The sequence below is a fragment of the Lepidochelys olivacea genome, assembly GCF_965140295.1.
Source record: "Lepidochelys olivacea isolate rLepOli2 genome assembly, chromosome: 1".
NCBI classification, from domain to species: Eukaryota; Metazoa; Chordata; order Testudines; family Cheloniidae; genus Lepidochelys; species Lepidochelys olivacea.
In genome coordinates, this window is record NC_140411.1 from 200106199 (window position 1) to 200131704 (window position 25506).

The 25506-nt window shown below is 41.7% G+C and overlaps 1 protein-coding gene and 1 pseudogene across 5 annotated transcripts in view; one reads left to right on the plus strand and one right to left on the minus strand.

The window, feature by feature from the left end:
- The window catches only part of CMSS1 (cms1 ribosomal small subunit homolog), a 358534-nt gene that overhangs the window by 104980 nt on the left and 228048 nt on the right, over positions 1-25506 (plus strand). The gene's annotated exons all lie outside the window — the stretch shown is intronic.
- On the minus strand, positions 1012-19717 carry LOC311514368 (filamin A-interacting protein 1-like pseudogene; annotated as a pseudogene). The gene is made up of 3 exons: positions 19616-19717; positions 16187-16360; positions 1012-1194 (listed from the first exon to the last, which is right to left on the minus strand). The product of its transcript is annotated as a filamin A-interacting protein 1-like pseudogene (transcript).

The window sequence follows — 25506 nt, forward strand, 5'->3', positions numbered from 1 at the left end:
GATGCCGTCTGTGATAGACCTGAATGAGAGAGGTGCAGCAGCAGGAAGAGTGAAAGTCGCGAACAGTGCCAAAATACATGAAACATGATGTTATACAGGCAAAGCAGAGGAAGAATTATCTATGCATCATGTGAGTTTAGAATAGGCTTGACGTTCTCACACCCAAACATTTCCATCTGGAAGCTGTTCCTAAGCAAACGGAAATAGAGACGATATTCTCATATCTTCTGGAGTAGCTGTCCAGGGAATAGGATACGTTCCTCAGTTATTTTTTCCTGTACCTTTTGGGGATATGTTCAGGTTAATTGCTGTTTTAAAGAGGCGGGACATTTTAAAAGTTATTTTTTAAAGACAGTAAATGACATCAAACTCTTTTGATCCTTCCTTTGTGATAGCCAGTGCAAAATCTTCATACTGTGCTTTTGCTGGATGTTTGTGGCAATTCAGGGTTGCATCTTAGAAAGAAAGTTTTGTTTTGATACCATTGCAGGTCTGCAAGTGCTTAAGGGCTTTCTCCTAATTTTCAAAGCCCTTAATAACTTCCTCTCTGCCTTTTTCTACCCTGTCTCTGTTCCTTTCAGTCTGTCCATATCTCTTCTGGAGACTTACTTTGTGTCCTTCCCCCACTCCGGACTCCATGCCTGCTTTCGTACTGTCCTGACACTAACCTCCTTCAAAAACTTTGAAAGATTCACCAGTTCTATGCTGCATTTAGCTTATAATGTGCTTACACTTTTTTCTGATTTGTAGTTTAATGTCCTTGTTATCGTATTAAACTGTAGGTTGCTTGGGATGAGGATCTGTTAACTTATTGGCACACTTCACCTGCTGTACAGAGTTGTGTACATTGGTGGTTTTTGTGTGTGTGTGTGTGTGTGTGTATGATTTTCAAAACATTTTGTTTTGGAGATATTTTCTGGTCTTAGTCTTAATGCAGAACAAGAAAGTAGAAAACTATTTAGAAGTAATTTTTGAATTAAGTAACATTTTGTAAACAAATATAAGGCAATCTTACCTTTCTCGTTCTTGTTCCAGTAAACTTGTAAATTCATCACTTTTTTCCATATACTCTGTATGCTTCCTCTTCTCATCCTCTAGCTCATACAGAGTCTGTCTGTGTGATTTTTCTGACATTAAAAGCTGCTCCAGCATTCGTTTGTGAGTTTCTTTCTGTTTCTCAACAAGTTTGTCAAGCTGCAAAAAAACCAAAAACTCTTGCAGCGCTGTAAAATTCTTACTTGCATCAGTATTTATTTGTTCACTACAAATTATGCTAAATTCTTTCTTAGTCATCAATATAATCTTTAGAGAGACATTTTTAAGTACTACAGGCCCAAAGTTTAACCCGATATAAAATAGAATTTATAACCTGATAGCCAAATTCTTTGGAATCTACTTGGAAAGCATTATTTAACTGCACCACTTCATTGCTGAGAAATTTTAAAATAAATTAAGGTTTTATTCTGTGGGACTCTCAACTACGTTGTGTTCAACAGCTAGCTCCTTAGCAGCTATTAAACATTTACTGTTCCCAGAGCTGTGCTCATATCATTGATCATTTGGGAGAGAAACAGATGTCTTGGCATAAGGTACTCTCTACTTTAGGTAGGAGCTGTTTTTTTGTTTTTTGTTTTTGTTAAGCAAAAATAGCCATCTTAATTTCAGCTCCATTTGAAATATTACTAAGTACCAGTACAGTGTTTTATATTGAACGCTTTACAAACAGTAACAAATTATTTTTCACAACGTCCTTGTGAGGGAGGTGCATATATCAAAAAGTGACTTCCGTCAAGGTCTTTAAGCAAATGTATGGTAAAGGCAGGATTGGACCTCTGTTTCTGGCTCTATCCTATGTTCATTCCACTTAGCCGCACTTCCTCCTGTGTGTGGGACGTACAAAATTTGATGTTTATCTTACAAAAAATGACAAAACTGATGGAAGAACAGCTAGTTTTAAACAATGAGGAGTTATTTTCATTATTTGACAGGATTGTTTCAAAGAAAAGCATATGCTTTTTAGAAATCTAAGCCTACATTTTCATAAGTAATTAGTGATTTGGCTTGCCTCAATCAGAAGGTGCCCAACTTGAGACACCTTAAATGGGCATGACTTCCAGAGGGTAGGCATGCAGCACTTTCTGAAAATCAGGCCCCTATTAAAGGTGTCTTATTCTTAAACCTCACTAGTGAATTTTTTAAAATTTAGACCGCATATTTTAATTTTCCTAAACGGCTTAAAAATTTTATTTTGCCATTGGCATTACTGGAGTGTTACTTTATTAAGTGTTACTTTATTAAGCTGCCTGTTGTTCCTCAAAAATACCTGAGAATAGCTGATAGCTTTTAAAATTCAGTTCCCCTAAAAATGTGCAGGAATACTTGTGCAAAACTGGGAATAAAGAGTTGGATTTTGCACTTAGGAGCCATTGATCTTGTTAGTGAGGGTAAGAGGAGGGATTTCTCAGCAGCCAGAGAAACTAGGAGAAATTCTGAATCTGTGTCCCATTGTTTCTTCACCTCCTCCTTCTCAGAAGGTTGTCATTGTTCTTGTGTTAACTCAATCATGTTGATTTCCTTTTTTTGGAAAGGTAAGTCTGCGGTATAAGGTTAGGGTCTTCTTTTAACCACATTCAGTTTTAGTGGGTCATGACTGTTTTTTAGTATTTTACTCTATTAACGGGAAAATTCAGAAATCGTCAATGTTAGTAAAGCAAGACCAGTCCTAGCTTTCAGTTGCTTTATCTTTCTGCATCTTTTCCCGGTAAGGCACTTCATGGGCCCATAGAAATGCTGGAGGCCTCAGATTCTCCAGGCCCATTTTATTTATGTATGTATGTATGTATAATACCAAAGAGCATTATGGGTCATCTTTAGTTCATGCTCATTCACGGTTCTCCCAAGATTAGAGACGATGGAAAATGTAAGGACGAAACCTCTGTCCTTCTGTCCAGAGTGACACACGAGTTCCTTGGATGAGTGAACATTCTTTGTTCTTCCCCTGTGGGTCCCAGTATCTTTCCTCGTACCTGACCCAGACTCTTTGTAAGCTTTCTGCAGAATTTGTGATCTGTTTATGGTTTATTTCAGATAGATCTTGTAGGCTCTCTTTCTTCTTCTTTAATCATTGTTGACTTATTTGGTGATGCTGACAGTGACAAAATCAGAAGCATTTATTTATTTATGTAGCATTTGTGTATTTGCTGAGCCAAGCAACAGCGCTCTTAGTGGCCAAGTGGAACTCTCAGAGCCCACCGCTGAATTTGGTTAGTGGACACTCCTTGACAATGTGTATATCATTGTTTGATCTGCATGGCAGCTGCAGCTTGCATTTTCTCAAAGACCCCAACGGTGCTGATTGGCAGCACAGAGGCCTTACTCCATCCAATATCGGTTCAGATGGGGCCACTGATGACGTGGCAGGTTGAAGGCAGGCGGGTGAGCAGTAGGGTCTGTGCTGAGGAACTGATTGGTGGTTGGTGTTAAGCACCAGTCTTCCTGCCTCAGGGACTCCGCTGTCATGTTCTAGCATGGCAGCCTCAACCACAGTGGATGTCATGATGAAAGATGTATGGCTTGTGGGCTAAGAGGGTCATTGAACAAGGGCAAGTGTGGGTTGGCATGCACCTTCTCAATCAGCTTTTCAGCTGCAATGTCCCCTTCCCCCCCCCCATGTAAGGGGGGAGCAACATGGCTCAGAACTGGAAGCCATGGAAAATGAGTCAATCAGAGTGTTCCTGTGATGATAGACATTGTTGAGCTGAGTTGCACATCAACAAGTTTGGTGTGTGCCAGCCCACTCCTTACTGATGCATAGTACTCTGCTATTGAGTACGAGATGGCAAGGACTGAGGTCCTTAGGGTTGGAGCATCCGCTCCCCAAAAAGAGCCTGCTAATTTGCTGAGAAGGTTGTTGCATGTCTTGACCTTTGCTGCTATCTTGCTCAGGTGGCTATTGTATGTCAGTGTTCAGTCGAGGGTCACACCCTCGATATGCTGGGTATGCTTCAGGCTCTGGCCGTTCATTATGATGTTTAGTTCTCTTTTAGCATTGGCACAGTGGAGGTGGAATGTGTTAGGGACAGTCTTGCTGGTGCTAGGCTGAAGGCGCCAGGTCTTGTAGTAGTCGACCAGCTTTGTAACATCGTCACTCAGGGTCTTCTCCAGTTTGGAAAAAGTCTGAGCCTATAGCCTGCAGCAGATTTTGTCTGCATCAATGAACTTCCTTGCCTGGGTGGATGGCCGGTCATTGATGTATAGCTGGAACAAGGTTGGGGCTAGAACAGACCCCTGGGGTAACCCATTCATCTGTTTTTTCCAAGCACTTGTTTTCTCACCCGCATGTACCCTGGACTGTCTGTCTCGGAGTAGCAGTTCAATGGCATCAGTAACCCATGGGGGGAGGACTCTTGATACTTTAACAAGTAAACACCTGTGCCACACTGTGAGGTACGTTGCAGTGAGGTCAAGGAAAATAGCGCCTGTTTTCAAGGTTTCTTTGAAACCTGTTTTGAATGAATGTGGTTAGGGCAAGTACTTGATCACATGTGCTTTGACCTTGTTGAAAGCCTGCTTGCTCGACATTCAAGGTATTTTGTACCTCTGGTGGTGTTTGCTGTAAAAGTAGATGCTCTAGAACCTTGAGACACATAGAAAGCAGCGTGTAGAGTGACGCCTGGTTTTTACTAGGTGGTGGTTTTGGGAGGCCGATGACTTTTGACATGTGCCAGGTTTTTGGCCGCCTTCCTTCATTGGCGACCCTTGTGAAGAATTGAGCCAGCCAAGAGCAGGCACATGGGCCAAGATTTTTCAGGAACTCTGGAAGGACATTGTCATAGCTGGCAGCCGTGCCAAACTTGATGTTATCTAGCATTCTGTCCAGCTCTGGGATAGTGAAAGGTTCGGGGCAAGCTCTGGATCTGTGTTGCCTTTGGAACACCCTCCACTTGCTCTGGACTTGAATGTTCACTTCTTTTTCCAAGGGTGTCGTTCCCATGTGAAGCCAGTGCCTGGCTATTTGGTTAGCACTCACAGATGATCAGCTTTGTTGGTGGTTGCTGGACAACGCCAGCATTTCTTGCTGGAACGAGTAAAGTCCAGGTTCTTAGTCTTTTTCTCTCATCTGGCTTGGTGAGCACAGCTCAAAACTTTGATTAAATTTGACCAGGTGAATCATACTGCTTGAGTAGAGCATCACACTCCTCTTCAAGGCAGGGGATGTACACAGGGCAGTATCCGCGTGGAATGGATGGCTCTACAGAAATGCCTGTAAGCCTCCTCTATCGGAACGTGGTGGGGTGGTATCGTTACAATACTCTGTCCCAGTGCCTGGCTGTATTTCTCCTAGCTGGCTTTGCACAAGTTCTGCTGGTGCTTTTTTGTGCTTGTGGCGATTGGTACCTGTATGATGGCTATTGAAGTCTCCAACATAAAGAGCTGTAAGCTTGGAAGGATCTGTTGACCCCAACTAATGCTAGGAGGCTTGTAGACATTGACTATTTGAAATGTGCCAATCTTGATGATATCATAGTATTCAGAGGATGACAGATGGACCATATCTGCAATGGTAACCCAAACATATGTGGCAATCCAAAGCATTGGTAAGACTGTTAACTTGAAGTTCCAAACAGAAAAGATTATTTTTCATATGGGTTTTTTCATATGTGTCTTCTTCCTTCTTATTTTGGAAATACCCCTTCCTGTTTTTTCTCGGCACTCTTTATTGGTTGAGGGAAAGTTCTCTGTGTAGCCATGATGCACGTAAATTCAAGTTCCATTTCAAACAAAACTAAGAATGAGAAGTCATTCATTCTGTAAATGTCAGTTTCAGCTCTTCTCTGAAGTGGCAAAAGACCTTTATTATTACAGTGACTTGTATTGTATTTGTGCCTGATTAAGGGAAACATAAAATGGAACAGCTCTTCTCCAGCCTGCATTGTTCAGTCAGGATTGGCAGTCCTTTGACCAAGGCAATCTTGATTTGCTGGGCTGAAAGAGAGTCTCTCTGAGTTGGGGAAAATGTTGTCTTATTTGAAACCTAGATATGGTGGTTCTCTCAGTAACCAAGACTTCATCTTGCAGCACATTTGGCTGGATTCTGCCATGAGTTCCAGGAACAGAAGTGAGTTGGATTGAAAAATCAGCCTACAGCCCTTGTTTTGTCCTCTTTCCTATTTACTGTGGCACTTTTTCTGATCTGTAGTGATGCTCTTCTTTGTATGTAACTTAATATCTATGATTTGTACGGTACTTTGGAGCCAGATGGCAAGCATGGTAATATTGGGGTTTTTTTTAACTTGGGGTCGATGGTTCCAAGCAGGCCATTAGGAAGTTCTTGAGATCTCCCTCTTACCCAAAAATGTATAGGAGTATAAAGTAGACAACTGCTGTTATCCAGGTATTTACTTTCTAGAGAATTTAGTTAGAGAAGACTTGTAAATAAAAAGAATTCTCAGTCCCTTTATATATGGGGAGGATTCTGAGTTACTACAGAGAATTCTTTCCCAGATGTCTGGCTGGTGGGTCTTGCCCACATGCTCAGTGTCTGACTGTTCTCCATATTTGAGGTCGGGAAGGAAATTTCCCACAGGTCTGATTGGCAGAAGCCCTCGTGATTTTATATCTTCCTCTGTAGCATGGGGCACAGGTCACTTGCTGGTTTGATCTAGAGTAAAATGGTAGATTCTTTGTAACTTGAAGTTTTTAAATCAAGATTGGAGGGCTTTTGTAACTCACCCAGAAGTTATGGGTCTATTGAAGAAATGGGGGATGACGTTATGTGGCCTGCAATGTGCAGGAGATCAGAGTAGACAACCATGATGTTCCCTTTGGGCCTTAAGGTCTATATATGTCAGAGAGAGTGTTGGGACAGTCTGCTATGGCCCTCTTGTTCATTAGTCAGGATACAAGAATGTTTTGGTGCTAAATTTCATGCAAAACCCATAAAAATACTCTCTTCCTGGATTAGTTTGCCCAGCCATAGTGGATGGGTGGTAGGTTGCCCCAGTCAGCATGGTCTCTTCTTCGTGGAATAATTCAACTTAATCAGAAAACTCCCCAACCTCTGGGGTCCAACCCATTCCTGTGTATCTACTGTGCACAGTCCAACCTTCTCAGTGCTCTCTTCTGCTTCGCAAACAGCTACAGTTATAGCCCTTCTTCAAAAATCATGTGCAAAAGGATAGCAAGACTGAGCTGAAGTTAACCCCTTGTTCACTGGGGAGCAAGTAAAGCTGGTGTGGGAAAAGAACAAAGTTCAATTATTTTTAAACCTCTCCCTTTTAAATAAAAAGATAGGAATTCCAAAAACTGAAATAGTTTGACCAGCTCTATTGTTGGTCAAAAAAGAGAGGGAATTTTTTTCTGAATTGATTTGAAGTATTTACCAAATTTTTTAGATATTTTAATATTTCAAAATTTGTAAAATTCTACCCTGCTATAGAAGCAAGTGTTCTACATCCCATTACGCAGCTTCTGCATCAGACTGGTAAAACTTTGCTCCACACATTGTTAAACTTTATGCAGTCTCCTGCTCTCAGATGAGGTGGCTCTGGTCAGCTTTCAGGCAGATAATCTAAAAGTTGGCAATAAATAAGTATGGAGGAGACCCTCACTTTGGCTCAGTTGACAATTCAGTGGACTCACTGAGAATGCTTCAGTAAGTGGTGAGTTTCTCCTGATGACGTTAGTGGAGTCACAGTCAATGATATAAGGGAATTCAGGAAAATAGGCCATGATAGGAGGTGTGAGGCTTGAGATCTTTTGGGGTATGTATCTGTGGGGACAGGGAAGAAGGAAGCCAGAAGCTGAGAGATCCATATGGCCATTGCTTCAAAAATGTGTATGTGACTTCAACAGGGTGGAAATTGCTATCTTAGAAAACTTATTGAAATTTCTTGGCTTACATTTCATTAAAGCCAAACATAAAGGAATGGCTGGTTTCCCAGCATATAAATGACTGTTGGAGGTGTATGCCCAGGGTAGTCAATCTGATATGAATAAATAGTATTTAAAAGGGGAAAATATTCCTGTTTGTGATTCTTGGTGTGAAGGACATGGGAGCTCCCTATAGTATTTTATTAATATTATATGTTCTATCTGTTTGGAGTTCCATTGTGGTGTTTGCTGTAATTACAAGAGGTTTATTAAAGCAGTGATTACTTGTATGTATGCAGGGAAGTGGACAACAAAGTCACATTGTTCCATTCATTGATACTTAATGGACAATGCAGATATTCACTTGGAAGGTTTGCCTCTGACCTCACTGAGATCAACAGCCTGGCTGTAACCTGGCAGGAGAGGGGGCAGCTGAAACTGAAACAAAGAATTTGATGGGGATAAAAGGACAGTTCCTGTAGAAGAGGGAAGAGTGAGGCAAGGACTCTGGGGATCAGATTGAACCTCAGTCCCCAGAGGGTGAGGGTGATAACTATGCTTGCCTAAGCCTCTAGATTGGACAGATAGCTGTAAAGGCTGTTTATTGTGTGAAAAAAACTCCTACTCTCTTGTTATGCTTTGATTGTACCTTTGTGAGTACACAATACTCTGTTTTGAAAAGGCTGTTAGGGTCACTGTGTTCACAGCTTGTCACAGCTCCTGAAGGGAAGTTTTGTAGGTAGCTGAGCCCAGAGTGGCTGAGCAATCACGGTTCGTACACCCAGTGCTGTAGTCAGAGGACAGGGTCTCAGGGTGGGAGAATTGTGGAATTCTGTTCAGTAGCTAGGAGTGGAAATTTGGGTGGGTCCAACTTTCAGGTGGGTGGGCAATGACAGACTGTGCTAGCTCAGCTACTCCCCTGATGTCACGCCCTCTTCTTAGCCCTGGTGCCCCAGACACAAGGTTCACCTGCTTAGTGGGGCACACGCATGGGGTGGTTCAGAAGATGGCCAGGCAGAGCTGCTGGAGTGTAGCTTTCTGAAGGGTGGGCGCATAGCTCTGTCCTGGATCTCAGGTGCCTCAGTGATGCTCTGGGCTGCTGTGGCAGCACTATACCCTGCTCAGATTTGGGTGGGCCTGGAAGCCAAGTGGGTGGGCTGTGGCCACGCCCCTGATTCTGCTTTGAAAGAGGTATAGGCACAGGGCTTGTCACTTGGTGGGGTGCACTCTGAGACACTAAGGGAGGAGGGGTGAAAGGTAAAGATGTCCCTAAACCATCATACTTGGTACCTACAACTCTAGGATTGGAAGGATGTGAACTGCAATCCAAGGAAAGACACTGGATGTGAGAATTCTAAATAGGCAGGATTGCTCCCCAAACTCTCCGGCCAAATGCTGCATCTGCAAAAAATAGGCTCTGTATACAGTCTCTAACTAAAGACCCAGAGAGTGCAAACAAGCATCCATGTAAAGGTCCACTAAAAATATAATTACAAAATCTTAATTAAATGATCTGTTTTGTAATTTTTTCTTGCTAGCTGTGTGTTTTTGCTAGATCTAACACTTGGACATACTGTACAATACAATGGAAAATGTGAGAGGCTAGTTCTTGCGTAATGATGAATAGTTTCAAAAGCTAGAAGGTCACAGGAATTTAATCATTTAGAAACATTTTACCACCCACTGGTATCTAAAATCAAAACAGAATAGCATGTCTCATATCTGTTGTGCTGTAACTGGATTCTCAAACTTTTTCTCTAGGCTGTTTTGTGTGTAGTGGCACTGTGCCAATATAAAATCCGAGAGAGTTGCTTTTCTTTATATAAATCCAATGTTCAGAGAATGAATAAATTAATTAATAATGCCAGTGTTAGAGTATATTTGTGTAAATAATCTTTGGTTTAAGATTATATATGATAAAGCACTGTGCAGAGAGAGGTTTGGGTCTTTCTGAATACATATTGGCCTTTTTTTCCCTCCCTTTCAACAGTATGAGCCAAATATTTATTTAGACAAAATATTCTTGTCCCAGCTGCCAAGTTTCCAGCATTGATGTTACTTTTTGCCCCCCATGACTGTAATCCTTGGGCACTGCCTGCCTTCTTCTATGGGCATTTGAAATTTGTGGCCAAAATTTGCAAGATGATAGAGATGCTATTGAATGTGCTCTGTTTAGTAGGTGATAAGCATGCATCCTTCTCTCAGCTGATTGGCGTTGGACTTGAACAGATGGATTAAAACTTGATTTGGGCTAGACTGATACAAGATGTTAGCGCCCCCTCCCCCAGGAGGCATGATGGACAAATCTCAGTGTTACACACTTTTGAGTCTGACCAGAGAGGAAGGTGATGGCAAATTTCTGAGCTTCAGAGCATGAGGTCCAAAACAGCTGATCTACAGCTAAACTACCAGTGGCCATAGAGAGTTCTAAATCTGAAGTGGCTTGTTAATGATAGGGATATTAAAATAGAAAAAGAGAGGAGAGTGTTAATCCTCCTATCCCCATCTTTAAAAAAAAATATTCAAAGTTGGGGGAAGGGCTTCCATCATGCAGTTGCCACCAGTATGTTTGGTGCATTTCCTCTCATCTGTCAGACAAGTGGCAACTAATCTGAAGTCAGGTTTATCCATGGCCAGCCTCTTGCCCTATAGCAGGCAAGGTAGACAGACATAGCAGGCAAATTAACCACATGTGACAGGCGTTATTCACGTTTCTTAAAGCACTATTGGAAGGCGCTGAGATACTACGGTGATAAGAGTAGTACAAGAACTAGTATAGAATACAATAGAGTTGTCCCCAAATTGTTCTCCAGCCTCTCAGAGGCAGCTGCAGTTGGTACAGTCTCTTCAAGGTGTCACCCCCCCCCCCCAAGCCTTTTAAGGCTCCAGAGCCCTAATGGAACAGAAGAAAGGAGATGGCTCTCTGAGGGAAGGAGGACAGAAAAATACCACTTCTGTGTGAGCATGTTCTGTGTGAAGTCCCCCGCCCCTCCCTGCTGTCCTGTTGCAATGATAGCCTGGTCAAATGGGATTAGGCTTGCTCCTGGCTCCTAACGTACCAGAGATAGAAAGGGAATGTACCATCCAGTAAGACCTAGCAAATTCAGACTCATAGGGGGAGTCCTGGGATAGGCAACACCCAGAGCCACTCCCTGTTTTCTTTTGATTTATCTGGAGAGGGCCTCCACCCAAGGTCTGAGACTGGATTAGCCATTTGTTCATGGCGTTCCAGTAGGGTATTTCTTCTCTCTCCCTAACCCAAGAATCTCCCAAAAGAGACTTTCTTTCTGTATTTTTCAAGCCACCACCCCAGTAATTGCGAGGAACTTCTTTTCTGGCTAGGAGCCAAAATATCCACCTGTTTACTTTTTATCTCATATTGTGAGTCTCTGGAGGAAGGAGAATTGGACCTGTACTCTGAGCCTTCAGATCTCTTCTGAGAATCCTGGAGTCTCTGTGGAGGAATGGGTTTAGTTATTCTCCCATCCCACTAAAACCCTGAAGATTTCTCCAATAGAGTCTAATGCCCAAGAGGATGAGGCTTGTTTCCCCCATCTTTATGTAGGCGAATCATTGGACCAGGCTCTTCCTTGTTCATGGTAGGTTGCTTGGCCCCTGGTTCCCTTCCCTCCTGCCCCAAGAACCTGCAAAGAATCTTGTGACTGAATCATGCCTTTCATGATTTGTGACTGGCCCACACGAATGTGGGCTCAGCAGTAGCATCTCATACCAAACCCTCAGACCTGTTTCTGGAGTCTATCATTTCCTTCTGTGATCATCTTGTAAAATGGATAATATACTCAGGAAAACCTGCCATCTAGCAGACTGTGACCACTTCCATCTGCACCTTGTACACCTCCAGGGTAACTATTTCAGATGTAAGACAACATTTCTTGATCAGTAGAAACCTTCCATGTGCCTTGCTGGGGGTTTTCAGCCTCATTGATCTGAGGTCCATCCATCTTGGAACTTACATCGTCAGTTCATGAGCTGCCTCTCACAGTTTTTCTAGATTCACTCTCTGGAGAACAGTCTCGTCTTATCTTCATTTCCTTGCTCTCCTCTAACATCCTGGACTCCGTTCTGAAAGAAGTCTCTGAGAAGAGAACCACTTTGCCTGACCTGAGAGAATTGTTTGAGAAGTGCATCTCTAGCCCGGGCAAGTAATATTCCTTTTGTGAGCTGGAATTGAAGTCCAAACTCTTTTCTGGCCAGTTCAAGACCAATAGGAATCCTTTCTGATGACTCCTATCCTGCTTCATCCACCTTGGTTTTTGCAGAGTTGGGGGGGTGTAACAATCTTCCTCCAATGTTTACCTTATCCCACCCTCACTAGAAAGCACATAGGAGTCTGTCACACCTATCTTCTATCCCACCTAAACATCATCCCTCTCTCCTTTCATCCCAATGAAAATAAACTACATCCTATGTATAAACTACAACATGTTCTTGATCATGGATCGTGCTGTAGTGTGTCTGGTGAAGACATGGTATGGCAATAGAAGATTGCTCTCCCGTTAGCATAATTGCGCCACCTCAATGAGAGGCGGAAGGTATGTCAGTGGGAGAGCATCTCCTGCTGACACAGTGTGGTATAGACACCGCTTTAAGTCGATGTAACTTACGTTGCTCAGGCAGGTGGCTTTTTCACACCCCGGAGCGAGGTAAGTTACATTGACTTGAGTGGTAGTCAAGACAAGCCGTAAGATGCTCTGAGATCAATCAGATTGCATGAGGATCCTCCAACTCTTCCTGGTTAAAAAGCCAAGTTCCCTGCCCCTATAGTGTCTCTTGGAATCTATTCAAGGAGGGAGAAAGCAGTGTATTTTTCTTGCCCTTAGGGGTACTCATAATCGGATTTAACATTTGAGTCGAGTCACAGTTTAACTTGAGTGTGGGCATTCTGCACTTAGCTCCTTGAAGGTGTTGATCCACATCATAAACCTGTGTCGTAGTTTGTCAAGACTGGGAGAAAACGCTCAAGAGAAGCCAGAACAGCAGGCATTTTACAGGTCAGGGCTGAGGTAGATTGCCAGAGCTACATGAGGAAGTTCACAGAGCCCTTTTTCCCATAGTGTGGTTGTCCCTCACTTCTCATACATATTTACAAAAAGCAAACACAAACTGAAATTTGTCCCTAAAACGTAAAATAAATAAATAAAATGGAAAAAAATTCTACGCAGTTTGACAGTCCTTTGGTTTACTGAAATGTACGGTGTACCAGGGATCTGTATCATTTTTGCCATGCTCAGAACGTTTACCTCTGTCTTTGTAACTGCTAAGTCCAGTGATGTTAAAAAATCCTTTTTGTGCCATTAAAGTGTTAGAAGGAAAAACCTGTGCCTAAACTTATGCAAAATAGCAGACTGCACTTAAAGTTTTTAAACTTCTTTTGACTGTTTTTCAAATCATTTCCATTCATACTCAAAGTATCTATGACCTAATGACACAGTGTTCTAAAATAAATTAACCTCTGCAATTTAACTTTATCTGTTTTAGATTATAGCTAGAGATTTTAACCTTCGAGCTCCTGAAATGAGTCCCTGACCTTTTGCGTGACATTAGTTTCTGTGAAACGAACTCTGTATCCTGGGATATGTTTTTGTTGCAGAGACTGGAAAACACTTGGTGGAAGAAGTTTTGTTCATTACTTTTTTTAATAACAGTAATCTATAATGAGCACTAAAATCATGTTTACCAGAATGAAAGGGGGGACATTCAAGAATTTATTTGGATTAATAGATATAAAGAGATTTTTTTATGTAAGTGATATACACTGGGGGGCGGGGGGGGCCACAATTTAAGTTCAGAGAAACATAGTTCAGAAATGACGACTTCTGTTGCCTAATTATCCGTGTTGTATTTCTGCCTTGATGAAGTTTGTAACCTTCAGTAATTTTAATAAACAGTAAAAAGCCAGATCCTACAGTTCTTGTGCACCTACAACTTCCGTTTGGAGCTTAGAGCATGCAAGGACTCAGGGTTGAGCCCTTTGGACCAAATTCACACCTGGCACAAGCAGAGAAATTCCCATGAAGCTAGTGGAGATGTCTGCTTGCACCAGATGTGAATTTGGTCCTCCAGAAAGCAAACTGATACAATAAACAACATAGTTATTAAGCTAATTTTTAAAGGTCTGAGTGGACATTAACAATACTTACTACAACTTCCCTCCTCTCTTCCAGTGAAGTAAATAAGCATAGAATTATAGAATCATAGGACTGGAAAGGACCTCGAGAGGTCATCTAGTCCAGTCCCCTGCAGTCCTGGGAGGACTAAGTATTATCTAGACTATTCCGGACAGTTTGTCTAACTTGCTCTTAAAAATCTCCAGTGATGGAGATTTCACAACTTCCCCCTACACAATTTATTCCAGTGCTTAACCACCTGGAAAGTTAGGAAGTTTTTCCTGATGTTCAACTTAAACCTCCTTGGCTGCAGTTTAAGCCCATTGCTTCATGTCCTATCCACAGAGGTTAAGAAGAACAATTCTTCTCCCTCCTCCTGGTAACAACTCTTTCTGTTCTTGTAAACTGTTATGTCCCCTCTCAGTCTTCTTTTCCAGACTAAACAAATCAATTTTTCCCATCTTCCCTCATAGGTCATGTTTTCTAGACCTTTAATCATTTTTGTTGCTCTTCTCTGGACTCTCTCCAATTTGTCCACATCCTTCTTGAAATGTGGCGCCCAGAACTGGACACAATACTTCAGTTGAGGCCTAATCAGTGCTTAGTAGAGTGGAAGAATTACTTCTCGTGTCTTGCTTACAACACTCCTGCTAATACATCTGTCAGGGTTCTTTCCCCACTTTGAACTCTAGGGTACAGATGTGGGGACCCGCATGAAAGATCCCCTAAGCTTCTTCTTACCAGCTTAGGTTAAAACTTCCCCAAGGTATGAACTTTGCCTTGGCCTTGAACAGTATGCTGCCACCACCAAGCATTTTAAACAAAGAACAGGGAAAGAGACCACTTGGAGACATCTTTCCCCAAAATATCCCCCCAAGCCCTACACCCCCTTTCCTGGGGAAGGCTTGATGATAATCCTCACCAATCAAAATAATCACCTCTGTAAAATCGATGGAAAATACTTTACAGGGTATTCGGATTCAAAACACAGAGGATTCCCTTTTGGGCAAAACTTTAAAGTTACAGAAAACAGGAATAAACCTCCCTCTTAACACAGGGAAAATTCACATAAAACAAAAGATAAACTAATCCGCCTTGCCTGGATTGCCTATACTGGTTGCAATATTGGAGACTTGGATTAGGATCCGTTGGAGAAGATGGATTTCTCTCAGTCCCAAGAAAGAACAAACACGTAAACAAAGAGCACAAACAAAATCCTTCTCTCCCCCCGCTCCCGCCCCCGCCAAGATTTGAAAGTATCTTGTTCCCTTATTGGTCCTTTGGGTCAGGTGCCAACCAGGTTAGCTGAGCTTCTTAACCCTTTACAGGTAACAGGATGTTGCCTCTGGCCAGGAGGGATTTTATAGCATTGTATACAGAAAGGTGGTTACCCTTTCCTTTATATTTATGACAACATCCCAGAATGATGTTCGCTTTTTTTGCAACAGCGTTACACTGTTGACTTGTATTTAGCTTGTGGTCCACTATGACTCCCAGATCCCTTTCCGCTGTACTCCTTCCTAGGCAGTCATTTCCCATTTTGTATGTGTGCAACTGATTGTTCCTTCTGAAGTGAAATACTTTGCATTTGTCCTTATTGAATTTCATCCTGTTTACTTCAGACCATTTCTCCAGTTTGTCCAGATCATTTTGAATTTTAATCCTATCCTCCAAAGTACTTGCAACCCCTTCCAGCTTGGTATCGTCCGCAGACTTTATAAGTGCACTCTGTATGCCATTATCTAAATCAGTGATGAAGATATTGAATAGAACTGGACCTAGAACTGATCCCTGTGAGACCCCACTCGTTATGCCCTTCCAGCATGAGGACTATGAGGAAAACAAACCTTGTGGGCTAAATGTATAGACTGCAATGGAGTTTCACCTGCTGAATTTTGCCCAGAGAGATTAAATTACTTCTCCAGGGTCATGTACCAAATTGCTGTGGGAGTTAGGGTTAGAATGTCTTGGGTCTCTGCTCCATGCTAAATCAGTTAGACCATGATGCCTTGTAATTTACAGCGAAGTGTATTCTGTACTTTGCTCTACTACCTGATAGTCCATATTGGATGTGCAGTCTGAGAGCAATATCCTTCTCCTGCTGAAGTCAATGGGACTTCTGCTATTGACTTTGATGGCAATATGGTTAGTCCTTCTGTGTGTATATTGTATAATACTATGCATACCTCTCCCATAGGCTTTTCATAGATATCCTCTTGCCATTGTGCAACCTTGGTTTGGATAGCATCTCGCTGGAGTGCCTCTAATACCTTTTTGGGAGTAACAAAGCCATATTGTGCTTCAAGCAAAGCCAGGTCAATTTTTTCAGCCTTAAGAACTCCTATGACTTCATCTTGAGCCTGCAGAAACACAAAGAATTCCAGTGAAATTAGTTTTATGTATTGGCATGCTCAATGAGTAGCTTCTACATTAACATTTGGCAATAGTTTTTAAAGTTCTTCAAATTGTACGTTAAGTACCCTTGAGATATTTGGTAAAGTGAACTCTTTAAAATTATAAGAGAAATACTGGTCTTTGTATTTTCAAAATCCTATGCTTAATCTTTTTTTAAAAATATATATATATATAAATATGAGCTTTTAGGTACATTTTCTGTGATACTGAATATTTTGTTAAAAGTAGATTATGTAACTCAGTTTTTGTACGAACACATACTTTTCATTGTACGAGAATTTAGAACAAAATGTCATTTCAGGTATTGGCATCTATTTTTAGATTTTCATGTAGTTTTTAATGTACTTTGGGAAGCCAAGAAGCTTTGCATTCTCTGTTCACACAGGGTACAAAGGCAGCTTTTGTTGTTTAAACTGATAGGGAGGTAGTCAGCTTCTATTGTTACATGTACATGTTTGTTCACTGAAGCTAGTGAGGTACATGGTGCAGAGGATGTGACCTTTCACAACATGCATTCCAAAAGCATGCAATAATGGCAGCTCTTTAGAACAAGATTAATTGCCCTTAAAGCTGGCAGAAGTGACGTACGTGTGTGTGTGTGGTGTGTGTGTGTGTGTATGTGTGTTAGAGAGAGAGAGAGAGATTATGTATAGGGGTGTGTGTGTGTGTGTGTGTGTGAGAAATACATAAGGCCAAGATTTTCAAAAGTAACTAATAATATTAGAGTCCTCAATCTTGGGTGCCCCCTCAAGGCACTTCAAAGGATGTTGAGTTACAGAAAGTGTTGAGCCCTGCTTTCTGAAAACCAGGCCTCTTTAAGATGTCTCAGGTTGCCCACCCAAAAATCTAGTCATCTTTGAAAATTTTGGCTGCATATGTGTACATTACACACTCTGTATACTTAGTTGTATGTATTTTTCTGTATATAATACCATAATTGCCAACATTCTCTTTAAGAGTAGAGTGGTAATTCGCTTACGTAGTAGTATGTTTGCATATGTTCTGGGACAAAACAGCAGGCACTGTACCTTTTATAAAGTTACTGTGTAACAAAGGCTATTGTGGAAACACATTGCTTGTATTTCTGGGGAGCCTATAGTGTTTGATGGGTATAGGTATATAAAGGTTGTGTTTGAGAGGTTTAGGTATATACCAAGATATAGGTATATAAAACAAATAAAAGCGAATACCATGCAATTTTAAAAAATAACTTCCTACTCCTTCATGGGGACAGATGTTAAGAAGTTAGAGGGGGAGGAATGCCTGTTAATATTAACTCTGAAAATGTCAAAAGGAAAGGCAGAAAGCCAAGTCACTTAAAATAAATCTATACTAGGGTTTCTAGAAAAAATTCGTAATGGCATTTTCAGGTTGTACACCCAATATTGCTAACTCTCACGACTTTATCATGAGTGTCATACTATTTGTTTTTCTTAAAGGTCCAGCCTCTGGAGTAATGAGATTCTCATGAAGTAACAGCTTTAAAAAAAAAACAGTTTCTCACTCTCCTGGAGGTGGAGAAAAGCTGAAAAAGTGACTCAAGTAATCTCCTCTCAGAAAACAGAAGGCAAATAAAAGATGCAAGATTTAAAACTTTTTAAAATCTAATTTTTAAGATAATCTCATGATTTTTGGCGATTGAATCACAATTTTGGAAGGGTTGAAGTTGGCAGTACTGTATACTAGCAAATCAGGAATCCAAAAAATTGCATTCCTACTTTTTTTTCTGCAAAAGTATTTTCTCTCTGACCTATAGGAACAACCGGCAAATTATGCAGTGACATACTGGAGTATGTTCATATTTTTAATTTAAACCATTTCAATTTTAAACGTACTGAGAAGGTTGGACTTTTCTTCCCTTTTTTTTTTTTTTTAAACAAGACAGAGATGTATTTGCTTAGAACTGCATTTTCAGAGAGAGTGTTTGGGAAATCTGGGTCTTGATCTAAATTTAGAGAGAAGGCAGAGAAACAGGTGATGACTTTGAAAAAGTTTAATACTACAGCGTTTTTCTTAACACACACATCACTTCCTGATTTCATATGAAATAGCCCACCCTGTGTTTTGGGCCCAGTATTGGTGGAGCGGGGAAAGGGTTGCTCGGAATTTCCCTGTGGAAAGGGCCAAAATAACATATGCTACAAGAATTGACAGTAGACCTGGGAGGGTGCGCATGTGTATCTGTGTTCAACTGGTCGCTTATGTGTGAATGACCAGTTGAATAAACAGACACGCAGAATATATATAATATTAATGTGTGTCTACATATACATATATTAATAATAAAAGTACTCGCATAGGTAATGTCGAGAAGTTAAACTGTGAAACCATGTGATAAATCCATTTATCATGTACTTTTGACCAATTTGCCTGATCTCTCCTCACAAACATTCCAAACTCATGAGCAGTTTCAAACAGCTGTCGCTACTTTTATTAAATCACCTAGCTCTTCTCCTTTTTTCTGCGAATACAGACTTCCATTCTCACTCCCAAATTATATTTGCCCAGGGTGGGCAGCATTCAGCCCTGGGCCATTGAGAGCTTTTACATATAGAAAAAGTCACAGTTTTGAAATCCAATATCTCATGGCCATGGTGGGAGCCAGCAGTCATTCCTAGCACAGTAAGGCCTGATATAATGGACCTTTTAAGCTATTGTAAACCTATTTTAGGACATTTTTAGGGGGTTTTATTGCTCCCTTTGAATCCTGTACAGTTGTACTCCAAGTAACTAATGCAGCTGGCTTTACAGGAGGACACAAGAAATGGCCCCAATAAAAGTTCTGTTTTTTAAATTTCTAAAACATTCCTAAAATAGTTATATAACAAATATATTATATTCTGAATACAGATGGGATTGTGTGGAATTAAAGTTTTACCTGTTGTCTGTAGGAATGAATTCACACGTAGTTGCACACTTTGAGAGTAATGGGACCATTGAGCCACTAAGACGTTTCCATGATGACACCTATATATTTCAAATATGTTATATACTGGGATGAGTAGGGAAAGTCTAGTGTTTGTTTTGGGTTGGGAGTTCTTGTCTGTGGTGTATGGATGAATATTTTATGTACTCTTACATTTTGCATTTGTACACCTGCACCAATTAAAATAGGTGTACTATCTAAAAGAGGGGTGAGGGAAAGCATATATTTAGAGTAGATTATGCAATGAACCTACAACTTGGAACATAAAACACACCTGTAATTCACCCTCAAGCACACTAAGAAGAAATAGCAGGTCATCTCGAGAGAGGTCCTCTCCTTTCTCGGAATATCTTTTTTGTTTTTTCTCAGATTCGGGGCTTCTTAGGATGGTGCTGGTTTCTTTCTCATTTTGTCCCCTTTTCATGTTTACTCTCCCAGCATAAGGAGCATCTTCCTCATGGTGGCCTCTTATCTTTTGCTGGCACTGTTTTGATTTGGTTGGACTTTCTGTGCTGTTACTTCTGGAGCGCATGTGTATGTCCCTGGAGCTGGAAGGAAGGGGGAAAAAGTGAAATATTTTAACCATCATTGAACATAGAGAATTACCGGTGGTGGCATTTACCTCAGAACAGAGGGTCCACAAAAGTCTGCGTACGCCACTTAAGTGGAACAGAAGTCCTATATTAATGGTGTAAATGGTTCATAAGCAGACTGACCAAGTCTCCTGGGGTGTTGGAAGCTTTTTGCTTGTAAATGGGAGTCTTCCCAACTCCTGATTTTTTTAATGTTATCTCCTGCAATAGCAATACGCTTTCTCCTGCTTGGCACCAGGCATTCCAATTCCTTTCTCAGGTGCCTTACTTTGGGCCCCGAGGGAGAATTGGAGGGGTTAGTGCACTTCTTGCTCTCTGGTTGGTGTGCATGAAGCTAGTCCCGTCCCTGGCAATAGCAAGCAGGCGCTCTCGCACACTGGCCATTCGGGCTATCTCACTTGCGCTCTGCAGCAGACAGGTAGGAGAGAGGGAATGTTGACTGGTTGCAAAGTAGTGCTGGGTATCTCTGTGGTCATACTGCTCTTGCCAGAACTCTGACCACTGTGCACATTCAGCAGAGACACGTCAAGGAGGCATATGTCATGTGCCCCTGGCCCACCACCGTTCTCTGAAATTAGTTTGATAATGTTGGTCAGTATGTCCCTAGGAGCTTGTGTGAACCTACTGCATCGGGATGAACTTTGCCCTGATGGTCTAAATGGATCTTAAGTAGTGCATTGTGCCTTGCTGAAATATTGTCTGTCTGCATCACAGGAAACCCAAATTCCAGTGTGAAATATAGACTATGGGAATTTCACTTGAGATAGAAACATTGTAGATAGGGCAATTTGGATTAAGAGTATTTTCACTGAGAAGCAATGTATAATGTACCGTACTCTGTCTGTTGTTATTGGATATCTTTATGGATTAAAGATCTCCCTTTTTTGGTGGTAAGCTTTTAGAGTTGCCAGTCCTCCAGGAATTAAAGATTAATCTGTAATTAAAGATTATGTCATGTGATGAAACCTCCAGGAATACATCCAGCCAAAATTTGGCAATCCTAGTTTGAGATAAGGCACAGATGACAGTGCCTAGCCTAATGGAGCCCCAATCCTGACTAGGCCTTCTGAGTGCTATTATTTATATCAATACTACATCCTAAACATTGTTGTCAATTAATTAATACTCTTACAAACATTAAATCACTCAAGGAGCTCAACCTACTCAGCTTCTCATAAAGGTGGTCATTGGATGACTGTATCACCATGTATAAATACCTGTAGGGGAAACAGAAACATGATAATAGAGGTCCCTTCAATCTAGCAAGCAAAGATATAATTAGGTCCAGTGGCCAGAAATTGAAGCTAGATAAATTCAGACTTGAAAAAAGGTGAAAATGTTTAATAGTGAAGGTAATTAGCCACTGGAATAATTTACCAAGGGTTGGGGTGGATTCTCCATCACTGGCAAATTTTAAATCAAGATTGGACATTTTTCTAAAAGATCTGCTCTAGTTCCATCACATCTATTGGATTTGAAATAGTAATTAATTCAGGGAAGTCCTATGGCCTATGTTATGCAGGAGGTCTGATTAGATGGTCACAGTGGTCCTTCCGGCCAAAATTTGTGAATCTATGAATAAGAATACTCCAGCAGAGTTCCTCCTTTTGTCTGATCCTGAATGGAAATCCTTTCCTGGGTTTACATCTTTAAATAAAGTCGGCTTCTGCGATCATAACATATATAGTAGCTTTTGTGTTTTCACTGCAGTAGGAGGATTCAAAGAGTAGGAGAGGGGAGAGAGCTTTTATTTCAGCATAAAGATGGGTTGATTAGTTAAAAGTGACTAAGAACATTATGGAAAGGTAAGTGGAATTCTGTATCACTGGAAATTTTCTGTGGTGATAAAGTCCCATTGTAATAGACACATAATAATTTTAAAGTATTCTTAAAGTCACCACAGGAGGAAACATTCCTTCTGGTCTCCCAGAGCCAGAATATACCAGTTTTGAGGCAAAGTGCTTGGGATACCTGTTTTATCAGGTTTTGCTTTTACTAGTATACGGTTGGGGTAGGAGCTCATTGTAAGGCCAGCATCACATCCTGCTTCAAGTCCCTCCTCAATATAATATATTCAGAAGACTGCAACCTAATAATGGCTAGACAGGTGGCATGTTGTGATTACTGCTTGATTGGTTAGGTATTGTGCTTATCCTAATATTTATGTTGCCGTGTTTCTTATCCCACTACCCTCCACCCACCGTCCCCCACCCCACCCAACATGCTTGTTTGTATTATCTGCCTGTTATGTCTTGTCTCTTAGATTGTAACCGCTTTAATACCTGGATTGTTGTTTACTATATGTTTGTACAATGCCTATCACAATAGGGCCCTGGCCTGGCCCTCTAGAGTCTAGGCATTACCACAGTAAAAGTGGTCAATAAGAATCATGTCAACAAATACAGGGGTGATGTAGTAAATCCAATTATCTGATCACTAATACACCATTATGCTGCACGTGTAGCATGCCATGAAATGCATAAATGATGCACAAAGCCTGCTTTATTTTTCTTCTAGTGGATTCTGCATGTTCTTTATGCAGCACCCAAAACCGCAGCTCCTGCTTATTTTAAACTGATCATTCCAGGGCTCAAGAAGGCATTTCCTCCCCCACGTACAGAACTGTCCTGTAGGCCAGGTGTATTACAGGAAGTTTTCACCTTCTGAAACATTAGGTTTTGGCTACAACCAGAAGCAGGATTCTGGACTTGATAGAGCAATGGTCTGACCAGAAATGGCAAGATCTGTGCTTCCTCTCCCTTTCCCCCTGCTTTTACACACAAACGCTCATATCCTTGGGGACCCATGCCATGTACCTTCTTCATAACCAAAGAGGGCCGGCTGAGACCCCCTTTGGAGTCTGTCAAGGCAACTCCTTAATCACCAAGACATGTCACTAGTTTACTAACACAAGGTGCTTTATGCCTGAGAAGGCAAGCTGACCTTCTGCTGAATAGGTCAGCTGCCCAGGCAGATGGGGTCTCTGCAATACTCCAGTGTATGCTTAGCCCCAAGAACTGTGAGTATTTTCCACTGAACAGAGCCATTGCCGCATAGAAGTACTCTGTTGTGGCATACTTGAATACAAACACAGCAACTCTGTTAAATCTGCTAACCAAAATATTTACCTAGGTTCAGGTTTCAGAGTAACAGCTGTGTTAGTCTGTATTCGCAAAAAGAAAAGGAGTACTTGTGGCACCTTAGAGACTAACCAATTTATTTGAGCATAAGCTTTCGTGAGCTACAGCTCACTTCATCGGATGCATACTGTGGAAAGTACAGAAGATCTTTTTATACACACAAACCATGAAAAAATGGGTGTTTACCACTACAAAAGGTTTTCTCTCCCCCACCCCACTCTCCTGCTGGTAATAGCTTATCTAAAGTGATCACTCTCCTTACAATGTGTATGATAATCAAGTTGGGCCATTTCCAGCACAAATCCAGGGTTTAACAAGAACGTCTGGGGGGGTGAGGGGAGAGGAAAAAACAAGGGGAAATAGGTTACCTTGCATAATGACTTAGCCACTCTCAGTCTCTATTCAAGCCTAAGTTAATAGTATCCAATTTGCAATTCCAATTCAACAGTCTCTCACTGGAGTCTGGTTTTGAAGTTTCTCTGTTGTAATATCGCAACTTCCATGTCTGTAATCGCGTGACCAGAGAGATTGAAGTGTTCTCCGACTGGTTTATGAATGTTATAATTCTTGACATCTGATTTGTGTCCATTTATTCTTTTATGTAGAGACTGTCCAGTTTGACCAATGTACATGGCAGAGGGGCATTGCTGGCACATGATGGCATATATCACATTGGTGGATGTGCAGGTGAACGAGCCTCTGATAGTGTGGCTGATGTGATTAGGCCCTGTGATGGTGTCCCCTGAATAGATATGTGGGCACAGTTGGCAACAGGTTTTGTTGCAAGGATAGGTTCCTGGGTTAGTGGCTCTGTTGTGTGGTATGTGGTTGCTGGTGAGTATTTGCTTCAGGTTGGGGGGCTGTCTGTAGGCAAGGACTGGCCTGTCTCCCAAGATTTGTGAGAGTGTTGGGTCATCCTTCAGGATAGGTTGTAGATCCTTAATAATGCGTTGGAGGGGTTTTAGTTGGGGGCTGAAGGTGACGGCTAGGGCGTTCTGTTATTTTCTTTGTTAGGCCTGTCCCGTAGTAGGTGACTTCTCGGAACTCTTCTGGCTCTATCAATCTGTTTCTTTACTTCTGCAGGTGGGTATTGTAGTTGTAAGAAAGCTTGACAGAGATCTTGTTTGTCTCTGTCTGAGGGGTTGGAGCAAATGCGGTTGTATCGCAGAGCTTGGCTGTAGACAATAGATCATGTGGTGTGGTCAGGGTGAAAGCTGGAGGCATGCAGGTAGGAATAGCGGTCAGTAGGTTTCCGGTATAGGGTGGTGTTTATGTGACCATCGTTTATTAGCATTGTAGTGTCAGGAAGTGGATCTCTTGTGTGGACTGGACCAGGCTGAGGTTGATGGTGGGATGGAAATTGTTGAAATCATGGTGGAATTCCTCAAGGGCTTCTTTTCCATGGGTCCAGATGATGAAGATTTCATCAATATAGCGCAAGTAGAGTAGGGGCGTTAGGGGACAGAGCTGAGGAAGTGTTGTTCTAAGTCAGCCATAAAAATGTTGGCATACTGTGGGGCCATGCGCGTACCCATAGCAGTGCCGCTGATTTGAAGGTATACATTGTCCCCAAATGTAAAATAGTTACGGGTAAGGACAAAGTCACAAAGTTATCACAAAGTTATTATCGGAGATAGTGTTCTTGACGGCTTGTAGTCCATCTTTGTGTGGAATGTTGGTGTAGAGGGCTTCTACATCCATAGTGGCCAGGATGGTGTTATCAGGAAGTTCACCGATGGATTGTAGTTTCCTCAGGAAGTCAGCGGTGTCTCGAAGGTAGCTGGGAGTGCTGGTAGCGTAGGGCCTGAGGAGGGAGTCTACATAGCCAGACAATCCTGCTGTCAGGGTGCCAATCCCTGAGATGATGGGGCGCCCAGGATTTCCAGGTTTATGGATCTTGGGTAGTAGATAGAATATCCCAGGTTGGGGATCCAGGGGTATGTCTGTGCGGATTTGATCTTGTGCTTTTTCAGGGAGTTTCTTGAGCAAATGCTGTAGTTTCTTTTGGTAACTCTCAGTGGGATCAGAGGGTAATGGCTTGTAGAAAGTGGTGTTGGAGAGCTGCCAAGCAGCCTCTTGTTCATATTGTGACCTATTCATGATGATAACGGCACCTCCTTTGTCAGCCTTTTTGATTATGATGTCAGAGTTGTTTCTGAGGCTGTGGATGGCATTGTGTTCTGCACGGCTGAGGTTGTGGGGCAAGTGATGCTGCTTTTCCACAATTTCAGCCCATGCACATCAGCGGAAGCACTCTATGTAGAAGTCCAGTCTGCTGTCTCGACCTTCAGGAGGAGTCCACCTAGAATCCTTCTTTTTGTAGTGTTGGTAGGGAGGTCTCTGTGGATTAGTATGTTGTTCAGAGGTGTGTTGGAAATATTCCTTGAGTCAGAGACATCGAAAATAGGATTCTAGGTCACCACAGAACTGTA